The sequence below is a fragment of the Ranitomeya imitator genome, chromosome 6 (genome assembly GCF_032444005.1).
Source record: "Ranitomeya imitator isolate aRanImi1 chromosome 6, aRanImi1.pri, whole genome shotgun sequence".
NCBI lineage: Eukaryota > Metazoa > Chordata > Amphibia > Anura > Dendrobatidae > Ranitomeya > Ranitomeya imitator.
The window spans coordinates 459,548,896-459,566,377 of NC_091287.1; the positions used below are offsets into that span (position 1 = coordinate 459,548,896).

The window sequence follows — 17,482 nt, forward strand, 5'->3', positions numbered from 1 at the left end:
TATTCGAAGATCTGTTCCGACATTCTTGTGTACTCAAAAAAACTTTTGCGGGTGTTCACGAAGTTCAGTGTACAACGAGTGGTAGGCTCCACGGTTCTCTCGGACATCACGATGGGGTGTTGCCAATAGTGACGACGACATCTTCTCCATCAAAATGCAGCACGGGGACGCAGCCACATGCAACGCATGACCACGCATGTCCCTGCGTACACAATGTTTAAGATAGGTACGCAGGACAGATGTGGATGTATGCGGATCTGAAGGTAAGAAGTACGCAGCCCTATGCTGCATACACAAATGCTAGTGTCAAATCGGCCTTATCTCTGTTATGCTCAACTTATACTCACTCTGCAGTGACATCAGTGTAGGGCATTATTACATTTCACACAGGGGCAGTCCAGAACAGACAGGTTACTCCTTCGTGAGACATAATGACAGGCCTGATATCACTGCAGAGCGAGCACAAGTTGTCCTGATCACAGCTGATATAAGTATGATTTCTTACACACTCAGTTATGAGAAGACCAGACACAAGGGTTTTTAATGTGACACAGCTATATTCAGCAGCAGCGTTACTCCAGACCAGGAGATCAGAGATGAATCATTACATCTCACACACTGAGAAACCTGCTCTAAGCTATGGTGGGGAGTGTTCTTTCCTTTGAGTGTTGCTGCCTGCTTGTCATTGGTCAGCATCATACAGGGAGACATATTACATGAACCCAGTGAAACTACTGTCAATCAATTGGACTTAACTTTTTTTTAACCCATTAGGTGTCAAATGCTTTGATTGCTAATATCTCTGCAATGGAGAAGCAAAATAAATATAAACTAAAAATAAAAAGTTGAAAAGTCCTATTTAAAGCTATTTTTTGTTTTGCACCAAATTCCTCTATCAAGTTGTGCCTATTTTAATGTCTATACTCTCCTTGTTAGGCTGCCGTCACACTAGCAGTATTTGGTCAGTATTTTACATCAGTATTTGTAAGCCAAAACCAGGAGTGGAACAATTAGAGGGGAAAGCTGTAATAGAAACACGTCACCACTTCTGCATTTATCACCCACTCCTGGTTTTGGCTTACAAATACTGATGTAAAATACTAACCAAATACTGCTAGTGTGACAGCAGCCTAAGGCTACGGTCACACTATCAGTATGTGGTCAGTATTTTACATCAGTGTTTGTAAGCCAAAACCAAGAGTGGAACAATTAGAAGGGAAAGCTGTAATAGAAACACGTCACCAAGTCTGTATTTATCACCCACTCCTGGTTTTGGCTAACAAATACTGATGTGAAATACTTACCAAGTACTGATAGTGTGACCGCAGCCTTAGTCTGTGTCTTTTTTTTGTGTTGTGGGTCTGTTTTTTGTAATCCAAATGATTGTGGGGTACTCTACTTGTGACTTTTTAGAAAGTTGTCATACATTTGAGCAAATGTACTCCAATCCCACACTGGAGTGTTCTCTTTGTGATTTTTTGTGTGCAAATGTTAGCATTTGCTTGCAACATTTTTAATGGATCATGTGACCTTTTTGCTTTAAAAAGGCTGTAAAAAAGGCGAGACAAAAAAAAAGAGCATATCTGATTTAGTGCAATTTGTGCGTGTGCCTCTTTGTAGAATTTGGCATTACAAAAAGTAACAAATACCCAGTGTTTATAGCTCTGTTCAAGTCTCAACCTGTCATATGACGGACAATAACAGCACTCAGTGGAGCCAATCTACTATATAATTGTCTAAGGGTCACTTCTGTCTTTCTGTCTGTCTTTCTGTCACAGATATTCATTGGTCGCGGCCTCTGTCTGTCATGGAATCTAAGTCGCTGATTGGTCTTGCCAGCTGCCTGTCATGGCTGCAGCGACCAATCAGCGACGGCCACATTCCGATTAGTCCCTCCCTACTCCCCTGCAGTCAGGTGCCCGGCGCCCGCTCCATACTCCCCGCAGTCACCGCTATTACCCCTGTGTGACTAAGTTTTTACTATTGATGCTGCCTATGCAGCGTCAATAGTAAAAAGACCTAATGTTAAAAATAATTTAAAAAAATAAAAAATCATCATATACTCACCCTCCGGCGCCTTTCCCGCTCCTCGCGATGCTCCGGTGCTAAGGATGGTATGCAACAAGGACCTTCCATGACAACACGGTCATGTGACCGCGACGTCATCACAGGTCCTGCGTGAGAAGAACCTTCCATAACGTCACGGTCATGTGACCGCGGTGTCATCACAGGTCCTGCGGGCCTATGCGAGAAGGACCTGCCATGACGTCACGGTCATGTGACCGCAATGTCATCACACCCTGTGACTGGAAGCTGGCGACAAAACTACAAGGGGCCCACGGATCGGAAGGTGAGTATATGTTTATTTTTTATTTTTTAACCTGTGACATACGTGGCTGGGCAATATACTACGTGGCTCTGTGCTGTAACTACGTCGCTGTGCAATATAATACGTGGCTCTGTGCTGTATACTACGTCACTGGGCAATATACTACGTAACTGGGCAATATGCTCTGTGCTGTATACTACGTGGACTGTGCAATATACGTGGCTCTGTGCTGTATACTACGTCGCTGGGCAATATACTACGTGGGCTGTGCAATATACTACGTGGCTCTGTGCTGTATACTACGTCGCTGGGCAATATACTACGTGGGCTGTGCAATATACTACGTGGCTCTGTGCTGTATACTACGTTGCTGGGCAATATACTACGTAACTGGGCAATATAGTACGTGGCTGGGCAATATGCTCTGTGCTGTATACTACGTCGCTGGGCAATATACTACGTGACTGGGCAATATACTACGTGACTGGGCAATATACTGCGTGGCTGGGCAATATACTACGTAGCTGGGCAATATAGTACGTGACTGGGCAATACACTACGTGGCTGTGCAATCTACTACGTGGCTCTGTGCTGTATACTACGTCGCTGGGAATTATACTACGTAACTGGGCAATATACTACGTGGCTGGGCAATATACTACGTAACTGGGCAATATACTACGTGGCTGGGCAATATGCTCTGTGCTGTATACTACGTGGCTGGGCAATATACTACGTGACTGGGCAATATACTACGTGACTGGGCAATATACTACGTGACTGGGCAATATACTACGTGACTGGGCAATATACTACGTGGCTGGGCAATATACTACGTTACTGGGCAATATACTACGTGACTGGGCAATATACTACGTGACTGTGCAATATACTACGTGACTGGGCAATATACTACGTGACTGGGCAATATACTACGTGGCTGGGCAATATACTACGTGGCTGGGCAATATACTACGTTACTGGGCAATATACTACGTGACTGGGCAATATACTACGTGACTGGGCAATATACTACGTGGCTGGGCAATATACTACGTGGCTGGGCAATATACTACGTGACTGGGCAATATACTACGTGACTGGGCAATATACTACGTGACTGGGCAATATACTACGTGACTGGGCAATATACTATGTGGCTGGACATGCATATTCTAGAATACCCGATGCGTTAGAATCGGGCCACCATCGGATCCTTTATAATGGTTTTTGTTTGGGTTAGTTACTGGGAAAAATACAGCAGCGTAATGCTTCGGTATTTCCAGCTTGCAGCCTCCTTTTTCTCGCTGTGTGCTGCTGCTATTTTACAGATAGGGCACAGTAAAAGTACTATGGAAATCCCCTTAAATTGAGTAAATTGGCATAATCTTTTCTTTTTCTGTTTTAGGGCAAGGCTGAAGTAATATCCACCATTAGTTTATGCACCAAGGGAAGACTTCAGATGAGAGCCACCACTATAAAGGATCACAGCGTAATAGTCACAGCGCCCTGAAGATCCGGATCACTGTTTATTCCTGTCCTATTTCATTACTGGACTTCTGATCTCATGGGTAGTGAACCCTGAGGGGCCTTTTGTTTTGTTGGAGATGTTACGTAACGGGCTCGACAAGTTGTAGTACTGTTCTGTGGAAGCACTTGACATGCTCGCAGGCGTTACTGCACTTGGATAATGTGACCTCAATTACCCTGTACTTACTAGGTGTCCTTGGATTGTGTATTACTGGGAAGAAATGCCTCTGGATTATGTCTGCAGCTTTATTTCATAAAATTTCACTTACATTAAGGCTAGGCTCACACAAAAGTATTGTCTCATCGGGCCGATTATACTAATTACAGTCTGATCAGAGTGTGATTGTAATGTAATCTAATTTTTTCAGAAGATGTGAAAATGGAAAAAAAAAAGAAAGGTCTCCATGTTCTCCATTCTGCCAGTCTGTGAAAATCAGACTGCACTCAGATGTCATCTGCGAGCAGTCCAATGTTTTTGAAGGTCTCGTTGACTTGCATGGGTGAGTGCAATCTAATAATCAGATCCATCTCTGGAATGCGACTTTTTTTTTCCCCTCGGATCGGCTCTGTAGGAGGCAAAAACTTGGATGTGTGCACGGCCCCCTATAAAATAACATCGGGCCAAGTGTGATACAATGTTTTCCCGCTAGGAACAAAGATACGGTCAAGTGCACGAGCCCTTACGAGCATTTCCACCTACAACCCCTAGATTACGAGGCACGGGTATTCTAGTAGAATCTATTTTGCAGATTTTGCACTCGTTGTATTACGCAGAGATCCCTAATTTTATACCACGGAAGCAACATTCAACTCAAAAATGGATTAAATGTAGAGATAAGAAAAAGTGAAATATTTCCATGCAAGCATTTCAGTGAAAAGTAGCAGAACACAATGCAGAATGGCCTTGGTTGGAGGTAAGGATAGGTCTACAAAATCGCCAATTTCCAGTCCACATGGTTAGAACTAATGGCTCCTCTGGTGACCCACAGGTGGGCACTGAATGTGGACCACTGGTACATTGTGTGTACCCAAGGGTGACTACTACAATGGGGTCACCTAATTTTCCATTTATTTCACAAGTCTGTAAAGAGCGCTAACTACCACAAAGGACTAGGAACACAAGGCGAGCGGTCACAGGCCCCAGTACTACTGACCGCTGGGCATTCGTTTTTTTTGTCATTTTATTCTTTTGTTCTGAAGGTGTGCATGAAATTATTTTAATGGTACGTCCCCTTCATCAGTCCCAGATCGTGATTAGAGGTCGTAAGGCTATGTTCACACTTTGCGTTGTCCTTCTGCGGGTTCTCCCGCAGCGGATTTGATAAATCTGCAGGGCAAAACAACTGCGGTTCTCCCTGCAGATTTATCGCGGTTTGTTCCGCGTTTCCGCTGCGGGTTTCCGCCTATACTATTGATGCTGCATATGCAGCAATATGCAGTATCAATAGTAATGTTAAAAATAATCAAAATTGGTTAGACTCACCCTCCGACGTCCCGATCTCCTCGACGCTGCACCCGGCGGTCCGGTTCCAAAGATGCTGTGCGAGAAGGACCCTTCGTGACGTCACGGTCATGTGACCGCGACGTCACCGCAGGTCCTGGTCGCACAGCAACTCTGACCGGACGGCCGCGTGCAGCGCTGAAGACTTCAGAGGGTGAGTATAACATGATTTTTTATTTTTTAACCCCAAATATGGTTCCCAGGGCCTGGAGGAGAGTCTCCTCTCCTCCACCCCGGGTAGGAACCGCACATTATCCGCTTACTTCCCCCAACGTGGGCACAGCCCCATGCGGGAAGTAAGCGGTTCAATGTATTCCTATGGGTGCAGAATCGCAGCGATTCTGCACAAAGAAGTGACATGCTGCGGGTTGTAAACCGCTGCGTTCCCGCGCGGTTTTTCCCGCAGCATGTGCACAGCGGTTTGCGGTTTCCATAGGGTTTACATGTTACTGTAAACGCTATGGAAACTGCTGCGGACCCGCAGCATCAAAATCGCGGCGGTTCCGCGGTAAAAACCGCAAAGTGTGAATATAGCCTTACTCTGAGTATTGTCAAAGACACTGATATTGATAAGGAATGGAATTCATGTTCTTCAGCCTCCTTTATCCCTTACAGACTTGTTCACACATAAAACGCTGCGGCAAAATCATCCAAAAACGCAGCGCTGTGCGGTGCCAGCAAAGTGAACGAGATTTCTGAAGTCTCATGCACACGCTGCTTATTTTTACTCATGGATTTAAACCAAACTTTTTCAATTTGCATCACGTCAACCCTTTGGGCTCGTTCACACGATAAGGTTTTTTTCCTGCAGAAACCAAAAACGCAGCATATTATTGTAGGGAACAGGGTTGGAAAGTTACCGAACTTTTCGTTATCCAGTGCGTAATCTTACAAGACTGGAGCACGGCATCCATGAGTGATTACACTGGGAAACTTACGCTATTAGAAGGGTCTAATCGCACACAGCATTTCATTGTACCTGTTATTTTCTGCACCTGTCCGTTCAGGACCACAAATCCTCAGAATTGGCACAGACCTGCCAGTGACGTGGTTTCGGGAAGGTGAGTCACGGCCCGTGCCAGCCGTTCGCATTCCTGTGAACACTACAGACAGGCCGGGTCTTTTGATGTGGGCGAGGAGATAGTACAAGGCATAGGAGAAGGAATAAAAGTCTGCTTACTGGATGCGATAATGCACTAGTCATATTACCCGGGCACTGCCGAGGGGGATGGAAAGATCAAAACAATCTTTTGGAACAGTTGTCTGAAAATCTGTCTCTTCAGAAACAACCCACAGAGAAAGGAGGTGACGTCTTCCACCGAGGAAAGAAAATCTGCAGAAATCTGTTGCATAGTTCTCAGGAAGGCGCTACGCTCCTACAGACTACTACAATTAAACAGCTTTCTATACAGTAACATAAAATGCTCTATGCACTAGATCATAAAATGTTATACCCGGCTTATCAAGAATGTTCACTATACAAAATAGATTATTCCTGGATATACTGGAAAAATAAGATACTGGAGGATTTACATGAATTAAAGGAACACTCCTCCTCCTATCAAAATGTTTAGCCTCTTAATATATTGCAGTGACCATATTATATAGCACTGTGTACTTACAATTGCTCCTTTTGCCTTTCTACCAGTTAATTCTTCTCTTTTCCATTAGATTTTTGACATCACGTGATTAAAAACTGACTAGCTGAGTCCTTCTAAGCACTATGTAGAAACAGGAGGTCAATTTTCCCTGTATGATTCATGAGTCACGGCAATTGTCTATGGCAGGGGGAGGAGGAAGCAGATGGGTCAGGAGTTGAAGAGGGGAATGAATTACACATGGACAAGAGACTTCCTATTTGTACATAGAGCAGAGAAGAGAGAAGAATTATGTGGGTAGAAGTGGAAAATGAGAAATTGTAAGTACACAGTGCTATATAATATGATGACTGCAATATATTAATAGGATAAAAACTTTGATTGGGTGAGAGCTTATTTTTACTTTGTCTGCCACAGGGTTCGCTCGGTGCTACTACTACACCTCAGCTCAATACAAGTCAATGCTGACCCCAAGGATACTGCCACATGCAAGTCAAAAACACTCCAATGAGGTCAGACTTCTTATGACTTGCTTGTCTCAGTCACAGTACCTTTGAGGTCGCAGTGACCCCAGTCACTTGTACTGAGCTACAAAGTAGCAGCTTCACCGATGAAACCTTGGCTGCGAGCAGTGTTTTGAACAAAGTTACCGTGCAACCCCAGTCTTAACCCCTTCCCGACCTTTGACAGCGTATGCGTCATTAAAACCTGTGCGAATCCGACCTGAGACACAGCATATGCGTCATGGACGGATCGCGCTCCTGCAGGTCGAGTAAAAGGGTTAACTGTAATTTCACCCGCCCTGCAGGCACAGGAGGAGTAGTACTTGTGTCCAGGGGGGTGGCTAAACCCCCCCCCCTCCCCCGTGGCTACGATCACTTTGTTTGTTCTGATTGACTATTTCAACAGCCAATCATAATATTTCACCAATGAAAATTGGTGAAATATTACAATCCAGCCATGGCCGATGTTGCAATATCATCAGCCATGGCTGGAGACAGCGATCTGCCCCCGCCACGATCTCCTCCTCTCCGTCGCCCTCCTTTCCCCCAGCCATCTGATCTCACCCCTCATACTTACCGAGTCCCGATGTCCGTCCGTCGTCTCCATAGGCGCCGCCATCTTCCAAAATGGTGGGCGCATGCGCAGTGCGCCCGCCGAATCTGCCGACCCACAGATTCATTCCATGTACATTTTGATCACAGTGATCAAAATAATTAAAAAAAAAAAAAAAGTAAATAACCCCCCCTTTATCACCCTCATATATTTACTTTTATTTTTCCACTAGGGTTAGAGTTGCAATTAGGGTTAGTGGTAGAATTAGGGTTAGGGTTGCAATTAGAGTTGGGGTAGAATTAGGGTTAGAATTAGGGTTAGGATTGCAATTAGGGTTAGGGTTGCAATTAGGGTTAGAATTAGGGTTAAGGTTGCAATTAGGGTTAGGGTTACGGTTAGGGTTGCAGTTAGGGTTAGAATTAGGCTATGTACACACGGTGCGGATTTGGCTGCAGATCCGCAGCGGATTGTCCGCTGCGGATTTGTAGCAGTTTTCCATCACATTTACAGTACCATGCAAACCTATGGAAAACCAAATCCGCTGTGCCCATGGTTCAGAAAATACAGCGAGGAAAGGCTGTGTTGTATTTTCCGCAGAGCATTTTACCTGCGGATTTTTCAAAAACTGTGCGGAAAAATCCGCACATGAATCCACAACTCGGGCACATAGCCTTAGGGTTAGGGTTGGAATTAGAGTTAGGGTTGGAATTAGGGTTAGAGTTGGAATTAGGGTTCAGATTAGGGGTGTGTTGGGGTTAGGGTTAGGCTTGTGGTTAGGGTTATGGTTGGGATGAGGGTTAGGGGTGTGTTGGGGTTTGGGCTGTGGTTAGGGTTGGGATTAGGGGTAGGGGTGTGTTGGGGTTAGGGTTGTGATTAGGGTTACGGTTAGAGTTGGGATTAGGGTTAGGGGTGTTTTGGGGTTAGTGTTGGAGTTAGAATTGAGGGGTTTCCACTGTTTAGGCACATCAGGGGTCCAAACGCGACATGGCGCCACCATTGATTCCAGCCAATCTTGAGTTCAAAAAGTCAAATGGTGCTCCCTCCCTTCCGAGCCCCAACATGCGCCCAAACAGTGGTTTACCCAAACATATGGGGTATAAGCGTACTCAGGAAAAATTGCACAACTTTGGGGGTCTAATTTCTCTTGTTATCCTTGGGAAAATAAAAAATGGGGGCTAAAAATTTATTTTGTGGGGAAAAAAATGATTTTTTATTTTCTCGGCTCTGCGTTATAAAATTCTGCGAAGCACTTGGGGATTCAAAGTGCTCACCACACATCTAGATAAGTTCCTTGGGGGGTCTAGTTTCCAAAATGGGGTCACTTATGGGGGGTTTCTACTGTTTAGGCACATCAGGGGCTCTGCAAACGCAAAGTGACGCCCGCAGACCATTCCATCAAAGTCTGCATTTCAAAATGTCACTACGTCCCTTCCGAGCCCCGATGTGTGCCTAAACAGTGGTTCCCCCCCACATATGGGTATCAGTGTACTCAGGACAAACTGGACAACAACCTTTGGGGTCCAATTTCTCCTGTTACCCTTGTGAAAATAAAAAATTGCGGGTTAAAAAAAAATTATTTTTTATTTTCACGGCTCTGCGTTATAAACTTCTGTGAAGCACTTGGGGGTTCAAAGTGCTCCCCACATATCTAGGTAAGTTCCGTGGGGGTCTAGTTTCCAAAATGGGGTCACTTGTGGGGGAGCTCCAATGTTTAGGCACGCAGGGGCTCTCCAAACGTGACATGGTGTCCGCTAAAGATTGGAGCCAATTTTTCATTCAACAAGTCAAATGGCGCTCCTTCCCTTCTGAGCCCTGCCGTGTGCCCAAACAGTGGTTTACCCCTACATGTGAGGTATCGGTGTACTCAGGAGAAATTGCCCAACAAATTTTAGGATCCATTTTATCCTGTTGCCCATGTGAAAATGAAAAAATTGAGGCTAAAATATTTTTTTTGTGGAAAAAAAGTAAGTTCCTTGGGGGGGCGGTCTATTTTCCAAAAGTGGGGGAGCTCCAATGTTTAGGCACACAGGGGCTCTCCAAACGCGACATGGTGTCCGCTAAAGATTGGAGCCAATTTTTCATTCAAAAAGTCAAATGGCGCTCCTTCCCTTCCGAGCCCCTGCCGTGCACCCAAACAGTGGTTCCCCCCCACATATGGGGTATCGGCGTACTCAGGACAAATCGGACAACAACTTTCGTGGTCCAGTTTCTCCTTTTACCCTTGGGAAAATAAAAAAAAAATTGTTGCTAAAAGATCATTTTTGTGTCTAAAAAGTTAAATGTTCATTTTTTCCTTCCATGTTGCTTCTGCTGCTGTGAAACACCTGAAGGGTTAATAAACTTTTTGAATGTGGTTTTGAGCACCTTGAGGGGTGCAGTTTTTAGAATGGTGTCACTTTTGGGTATTTTCAGCCATATAGATCCCTCAAACTGACTTCAAATGCGAGGCGGTGCCTAAAAAAAATGGTTTTGTAAATTTTTGTTGTAAAAATGAGAAATTGCTGGTCAAATTTTAACCCTTATAGCTTCCTATTTTGTTTCCAAAATTGTGCTGATGTAAAGTAGACATGTGGGTAATGTTATTTATTAACTATTTTGTGTCACATAACTCTCTGGTTTAACAGAATAAAAATTTGAAAATTGCAAAATTTTCACCAAATTTCCATTTTTTTCACAAATAAACAAAAATTATCGACCTAAATTTACCACTAACATGAAGCCCAATATGTCAAGAAAAAACAATCTCAGAATCGCTAGGATCCGTTGAAGCGTTCCTGAGTTATTGCCTCATAAAGGGACACCGGTCAGAATTGCAAAAAATGGCCAGGTCATCCAGGTCAAAATAGGCTGGGTCATGAAGGGGTTCAGGATGTGGTATGTTTGGGCTTTAAAGGGATATGGCTATCTTATGGTGGGTCACACCTCTGCGCAGCCTTCTTTCTACTCATTCTCCGGCCCATTTATGCGAACCTGTCAGGTCTGATGATGCTATTAATCTACAGACACAGGGTTAGTTTGGAAATTAATAGCGTTATGAAAGTGCCTGCCCAAAGTACTGAAAGTGCAGCACCAGGGAGAAAATGAACTTTATTTCTCCTGGTAGCCGCCGGTTTTCTCATGCAGGCGTGCCCGATGAACACAAATCATTTTCCAGAGGGCCTGATGGGTTGTGTGAATAAAAAAAATAAAAAAATGCATGCTCTAGCCTGGTTCAAAGATAATAACAGGCAGATCCTGCACTCGTCCAGTATGCGGGTGAGCACGGGGAACCAGTCATGTCAGTGTGAGTTGTGTATGTGACTGGCCCGAGTTTTAGTACAGCTGTTTGAACCTGGTTTAAAAGGGACAGCAGAGAATGACTGTTCAGACAAAGCACAGGTGCTCCGAGCTCCATGGCGGGCCAAACATTTATATACACCTTCCCACCTGAGCACAGAAAGTGTCTAAAACACATAAACATGGTGCAAGACTATTTTTTGCCTAAAATTTCCTCTCCTCAGGGTTAAGCTTGATAAAATCTCCTCCAAACTTTGTGATGGTTGATTTATTAAACAAGCTCAGGAAGATCCTGGATGTCTTCTTGTAAAATATAATATTACAGGTTGGGGCACTAGATTTGTGCAGAGGAGACTGAGGGTGTTTTTTACATGATCATTATTGGAGCCGGGACGGAGTTTTTGTCTCACCGAAAAGACCAAGATTTTAGGTAGAAAAGTTGGACTTGATGAACTATCAAGGGAGTGCGTGACCCTCCAAATGCACTTTTGGGTGTATTTAGTGCAGCGAGTGGCTTCAGAACGCGTGCACACACGCCAACAGCATTCAGACAGTTCTTGCTGTAAACCCATGCACCAATCTCTTGGCCACGCCAAGGGGGTGCCGAAAACTCATCATTTCCATATGAATTAAAAGTTTTTTTTCCGGGTGCTGTACCAGTAACAGGTACAGTGCTACTATGGTTGCTGTAGACACCAAGTCCCCTACAACACTGTATTCTCCATTTAAAGTGCATTTTGGGATGACGGACTCCCTTTAAAAAGGTGTTTCCCGTCCTTGATGATTTATCTTGATCCTATTGTATGAAAGGTTCTACCTTCATGGTAAATATGTGGTGTTTTGGCCAGCAGCTGAGCCTTTCCTGGACATTGGCTAGGAATTGGTGCCGCTGCCAGATGGTGGGCTTCCTTGCTCATGAGTAATCAGCAGCAATGGAAGGACGTATCGAGGATGCACCGTGATGACTTCTGCTCCCTGCATCTATCCCACGGGAGAATGGCTTCAGTTCCCAGGACCTGATAAACTAAATAGAACGAATGGAGAACGATGATACCGCAGGGAAGATACAAATACTTACCAAAGGTCAAACATTCCCTGTAAATATCAGAAATTCCCATTGAAGAGACTTTTGGGTATATGTGAGCACAACAGATTATTCTTTTGGCACAAGTTTATCTATTACACCAACTGCTGACAGATAACCTAAAAGACAGGAATAAGCCCCAATAGGAAATACATCAGATTCTTTTACATTTCAGGAGAGGTAAATTAGTACCGGGCTCTGTTCACATCAGTCCTAATCATTTTTATTCTGGTTACACTTAGGAGCAAAACAAAAACGTTATGTAAGTGACAAATCCTTCACCAGAGAGGCACAAAGCCTTACTGATCCCACTGACTTTAGAGAAATAAAGAGAAAGGAAAAATGTCGCTGTTTAATAAAACTGCGTTTAGAGGTAAATGAGAGCACCTTCGAGTTTCTAGCAAGCCCCTAATTCCCAATTCACCTTTTGGGTATGTTCACACGTTCCTGATTTCCATCCTTTTTTTTCAGGACTGTTTTTTAAAAAACTGCAGCTCTTGGCAGAAAACGCAGGTCCTTTTTTTGTCCTTTTTTGATGCGTTTTTTTGATCCTTTTTTTTATGCAGTTTTCTATGCAGAGTCTGTGTGTTTTCTAGGAAGTTTTTTAGGGTTAAAATGGCTGAAAATACCCTAACCCTACCCCTACCCCTAACCCTACCCCTATTCTAACCTTAGCGGAAAAAAAAAATTCTTAATTTTTTTTTATTGTCCCTACCTATGGGGGTGACAAAGGGGGGGGGGTGTCATTTACTATTTTTTTTTATTTTGATCACTGAGATAGGTTATATCTCAGTGATCAAAATGCACTTTGGAACGAATCTGCCGGCCGGCAGATTCGGCGGGCGCACTGCGCATGCGCCCGCCATTTTGCAAGATGGCGGCGCCTAGGGAGAAGACGGCCGGACGGACACCGGGATGCCGGGTAAGTATAAGGGGGGGAGATTAGGGCACTGGGGGGGGCATCGGAGCACGGGGGGGGGGGGGCATCGGAGCACGGGGCGGTGGGATTGGAGCACGGGGGGGCAGCCACACTCCGCCCACGCACTTCCGCCCGCTTCCCCGCACTTCCTGCTGCAGCGGTTCTGCACCACAAACCGCAGTAAAACCCGCAGATATTTTTTTCATCTGCGGGTTTTACTGCGGGTTTGACCTCATAATGGAGGTCAATGGGTGCAGAACCGCTGCGGCTCCGAAAAAAGAAGTGACATGGTATTTCTTTTTTCCCGCAGCTATTCAGCGCGGCTTTTTTTTTTTTGATTTTCCGCATTGTGGGCACAGCAGTTCCTGTTTTCCATAGGGTACAATGTAATGTACCCTGCATGGAAAACAGCTGCGGACCCGCAGCGGGAAAATCGCGGCAATTCCGCATGAAAAAAAGGATCGTGTGAACATGGCCTTTCTATGAAAGAAGCTCCAGTTCCTGGAAGGAGGTTCACATGTTACTGGGAGATAGATCGTGAAGAGGGTCATGCAGAGCAGTGAAATCAAGGTTTCAAGTCATAAGTAAAAAAGCCTTAAAGAGTATTGAGGGCTGTGTCAGTACCAGGCCTGGACAGGCCATCTGCCAAGCCGGCAAATTCCTGCTGGGCTGCAGCATTAAGCTACAAAGCAGGCAGCCCCGTTTTTGGCCTTTAAGTGCAGGCAGTCTTCACGCTCGCACACTCATGACACAACTTAACTGCACACGTGGACTGTACCATGTCTGACGCTGGCCAGTACCAGAGTCAGGAAGTTTTTCTGAGGGCAGAGTTTGCGCTCTCTGGCATTTGCTTTGCGCTGACACCTTTCACCTTCTCCACATCTTCAGGATTTGGTTAAGTCCTGAGATGGAGTTTTCATTAGTATATGCAGCAGTGTCCACCTCAGTGTTGGAAGTACCACTTCTCCTCACCTGTATACTGGGTGTAATTCTCAGTATCTGTATTAGTCTATATACAGTTATGCTCAAAAGTTTACATACCCTGGCAGAATTTTTGCTTTCTTGACCTTTTTCAGAGAATAATAATAATAATAATCTTTATTTATATAGCGCCAACATATTCCGCAGCGCTTTACAGTTAAACAGTTTCAAACACAACAGTCATAGGTAACAATGTTAACAATACAGTAATAAAGCAAAATAAGACAAAATAAGACAACCCTGCTCGTGAGAGCTTACAATCTACAATGAGGTGGGGGAGATACAAAGTACAGGTGTGTATTTACAATGATGTATTTACAATGATGGTCCAGCCATCTTCATGGAGTGGGGGATAGATGGAGATACTGAATGGGCTACACACACACACACATAAAATGAGTTTGATTAGGGAACGTGGTAGGCCGCTCTGAACAAATGAGTTTTGAGGGAGCGCCTAAAACTATGCAAGTTGTGGATGGTCCTAATATCTTGGGGTAGAGCATTCAAGAATATGAATGATAACACCAAAACTTTTTCTCCACTCATGTTTGGTGGTTGGGTGAAGCCATTTATTGTCAAAAGACTGTGTATTCTCTTTTTAACCCCTTCATGACCCAGCCTATTTTGACCTTAAAGACCTTGCCGTTTTTTGCAATTCTGACCAGTGTCCCTTTATGAGGTAATAACTCAGGAACGCTTCAACGGATCCTAGCGGTTCTGAGACTGTTTTTTCGTGACATATTGGGCTTCATGTTAGTGGTAAATTTAGGTCAATAAATTATGCGTTTATTTGTGATAAAAACGGAAATTTGGCAAAAATTTTGAAAATTTCGCAATTTTCACATTTTGAATTTTTATTCTGTTAAACCAAAGAATTATGTGACACAAAATAGTTAATAAATAACATTTCCCACATGTTTACTTTACATCAGCACAATTTTGGAAACAAAATTTTTTTTTGCTAGGAAGTTATAAGGGTTAAAATTTGACCAGCGATTTCTCATTTTTACAACGAAATTTACAAAACCATTTTTTTAGGGACCACCTCACATTTGAAGTCAGTTTGAGGGGTCTATATGGCTGAAAATACCCAAAAGTGACACCATTCTAAAAACTGCACCCCTCAAGGTACTCAAAACCACATTCAAGAAGTTTATTAACCCTTCAGGTGCTTCACAGCAGCAGAAGCAACATGGAAGGAAAAAATGAACATTTAACTTTTTAGTCACAAAAATTATCTTTTAGCAACAATTTTTTTATTTTCCCAATGGTAAAAGGAGAAACTGAACCACGAAAGTTGTTGTCCAATTTGTCCTGAGTACGCTGATACCTCATATGTGGGGGTAAACCACTGTTTGGGCGCACGGCAGGGCTTGGAAGGGAAGGAGCGCCATTTGACTTTTTGAATGAAAAATTATCTCCATCGTTAGCGGACACCATGTCGCGTTTGGAGAGCTCCTGTGTGCCTAAACATTGGCGCTCCCCCACAAGTGACCCCATTTTGGAAACTAGACCCCCCAAAGGAACTTATTTAGATGCCTAGTGAGCACTTTAAACCCTCAGGTGCTTCACAAATTGATCTGTAAAAATGAAAAAGTACTTTTTTTTCACAAAAAAATTCTTTTTGCCTCAATTTTTTCATTTTCACATGGGCAATAGGATAAAACGGATCATAAAATTTGTTGGGCAATTTCTCCCGAGTACGCCGATACCTCATATGTGGGGGTAAACCACTGTTTGGGCACTCGGCAGGGCTCGGAAGGGAAGGCGCGCCATTTGACTTTTTGAATGGAAAATTAGCTCCAATTGTTAGCGGACACCATGTCGCGTTTGGAGAGCCCCTGTGTGCCTAAACATTGGAGCTCCCCCACAAGTGACCCCATTTTGGAAACTAGACCCCTCAAGGAACTTATCTAGATGCATATTGAGCACTTTAAACCCCCAGGTGCTTCACAGAAGTTTATAACGCAGAGCCATGAAAATAAAAAATAATTTTTCTTTCCTCCAAAAATGATTTTTTTAGCCTGGAATTTCCTATTTTGCCAAGGGTAATAGGAGAAATTGGATCCCAAATGTTGTTGTCCAGTTTGTCCTGAGTACGCTGATACCCCATATGTGGGGGTAAACCACTGTTTGGGCGCACGGCAGGGCTCGGAAGGGAAGGCACGCCATTTGGCTTTTTAAATGGAAAATTAGCTCCAATCATTAGCGGACACCCCTGTGTGCCTAAACATTGGAGATCCCCCAGAAATGACCCCATTTTGGAAACTAGACCCCCCAAAGGAACTAATCTAGATGTGTGGTGAGCACTTTGAACCCCCAAGTGCTTCACAGAAGTTTATAACGCAGAGCCATGAAAAAAAAAAAAAAATTATTTTCTCAAAAATGATCTTTTAGCCTGCAATTTTTTATTTTCCCAAGGGTATCAGGAGAAATTTGACCCCAATATTTGTTGTCCAGTTTCTCCTGAGTACGGTGATACCCGATATGTGGGGGTAAATTACTGTTTGGGCACATGCCGGGGCTCGGAATTGAAGTAGTGACGTTTTGAAATGCAGACTTTAATGGAATGCTCTGCGGGCGTCACGTTGCGTTTGCAGAGCCCCTGATGTGGCTAAACAGTAGAAACCCCCCACAAGTGACCCCATTTTGGAAACTAGACCCTGAAAGGAACTTATCTAGATGTGTGGTGAGCACTTTGAACCCCCAAGTGCTTCATAGAAGTTTATAATGCAGAGCCGTGAAAATAATAAATACGTTTTCTTTCCTCAAAAATAATTATTTAGCCCAGAATTTTTTAATTTTCCCAAGGGTAACAGGAGAAATTTGACCCCAATATTTGTTGTCCAGTTTCTCCTGAGTACGGTGATACCCGATATGTGGGGGTAAACCACTGTTTGGGCACACGTCGGGGCTCAGAAGGGAAGTAGTGACTTTTGAAATGCAGACTTTGATGGAATGGTCTGCGGGCATCACGTTGCGTTTGCAGAGCCCCTGGTGTGCCTAAACAGTAGAAACCCCCCACAAGTGACCCCATTTTAGAAACTAGACCCCCCAAGGAACTTATCTAGATATGTGGTGAGCACTTTGAACCCCCAAGTGCTTCACAGACGTTTACAACGCAGAGCCGTGAAAATAAAAAATCATTTTTCTTTCCTCAAAAATGATGTTTTAGCAAGCATTTTTTTATTTTCACAAGGGTAACAGG

General features: G+C 43.9%; 2 protein-coding genes and 1 long non-coding RNA gene across 3 annotated transcripts in view; 2 read left to right on the forward strand and 1 right to left on the reverse strand.

Moving 5' to 3' along the window:
- The window catches only part of LOC138641465 (uncharacterized), a 46,979-nt gene extending 42,866 nt beyond the window's left edge, over positions 1-4,113 (forward strand). The window contains exon 7 of the long non-coding RNA XR_011313859.1: positions 3,738-4,113. This is a non-coding gene — a long non-coding RNA (uncharacterized lncRNA). The remainder of the gene's footprint in view (positions 1-3,737) is intronic.
- The window catches only part of GDAP1 (ganglioside induced differentiation associated protein 1), a 440,350-nt gene that overhangs the window by 132,921 nt on the left and 289,947 nt on the right, over positions 1-17,482 (forward strand). The gene's annotated exons all lie outside the window — the stretch shown is intronic.
- The window catches only part of JPH1 (junctophilin 1), a 176,020-nt gene that overhangs the window by 81,523 nt on the left and 77,015 nt on the right, over positions 1-17,482 (reverse strand). The gene's annotated exons all lie outside the window — the stretch shown is intronic.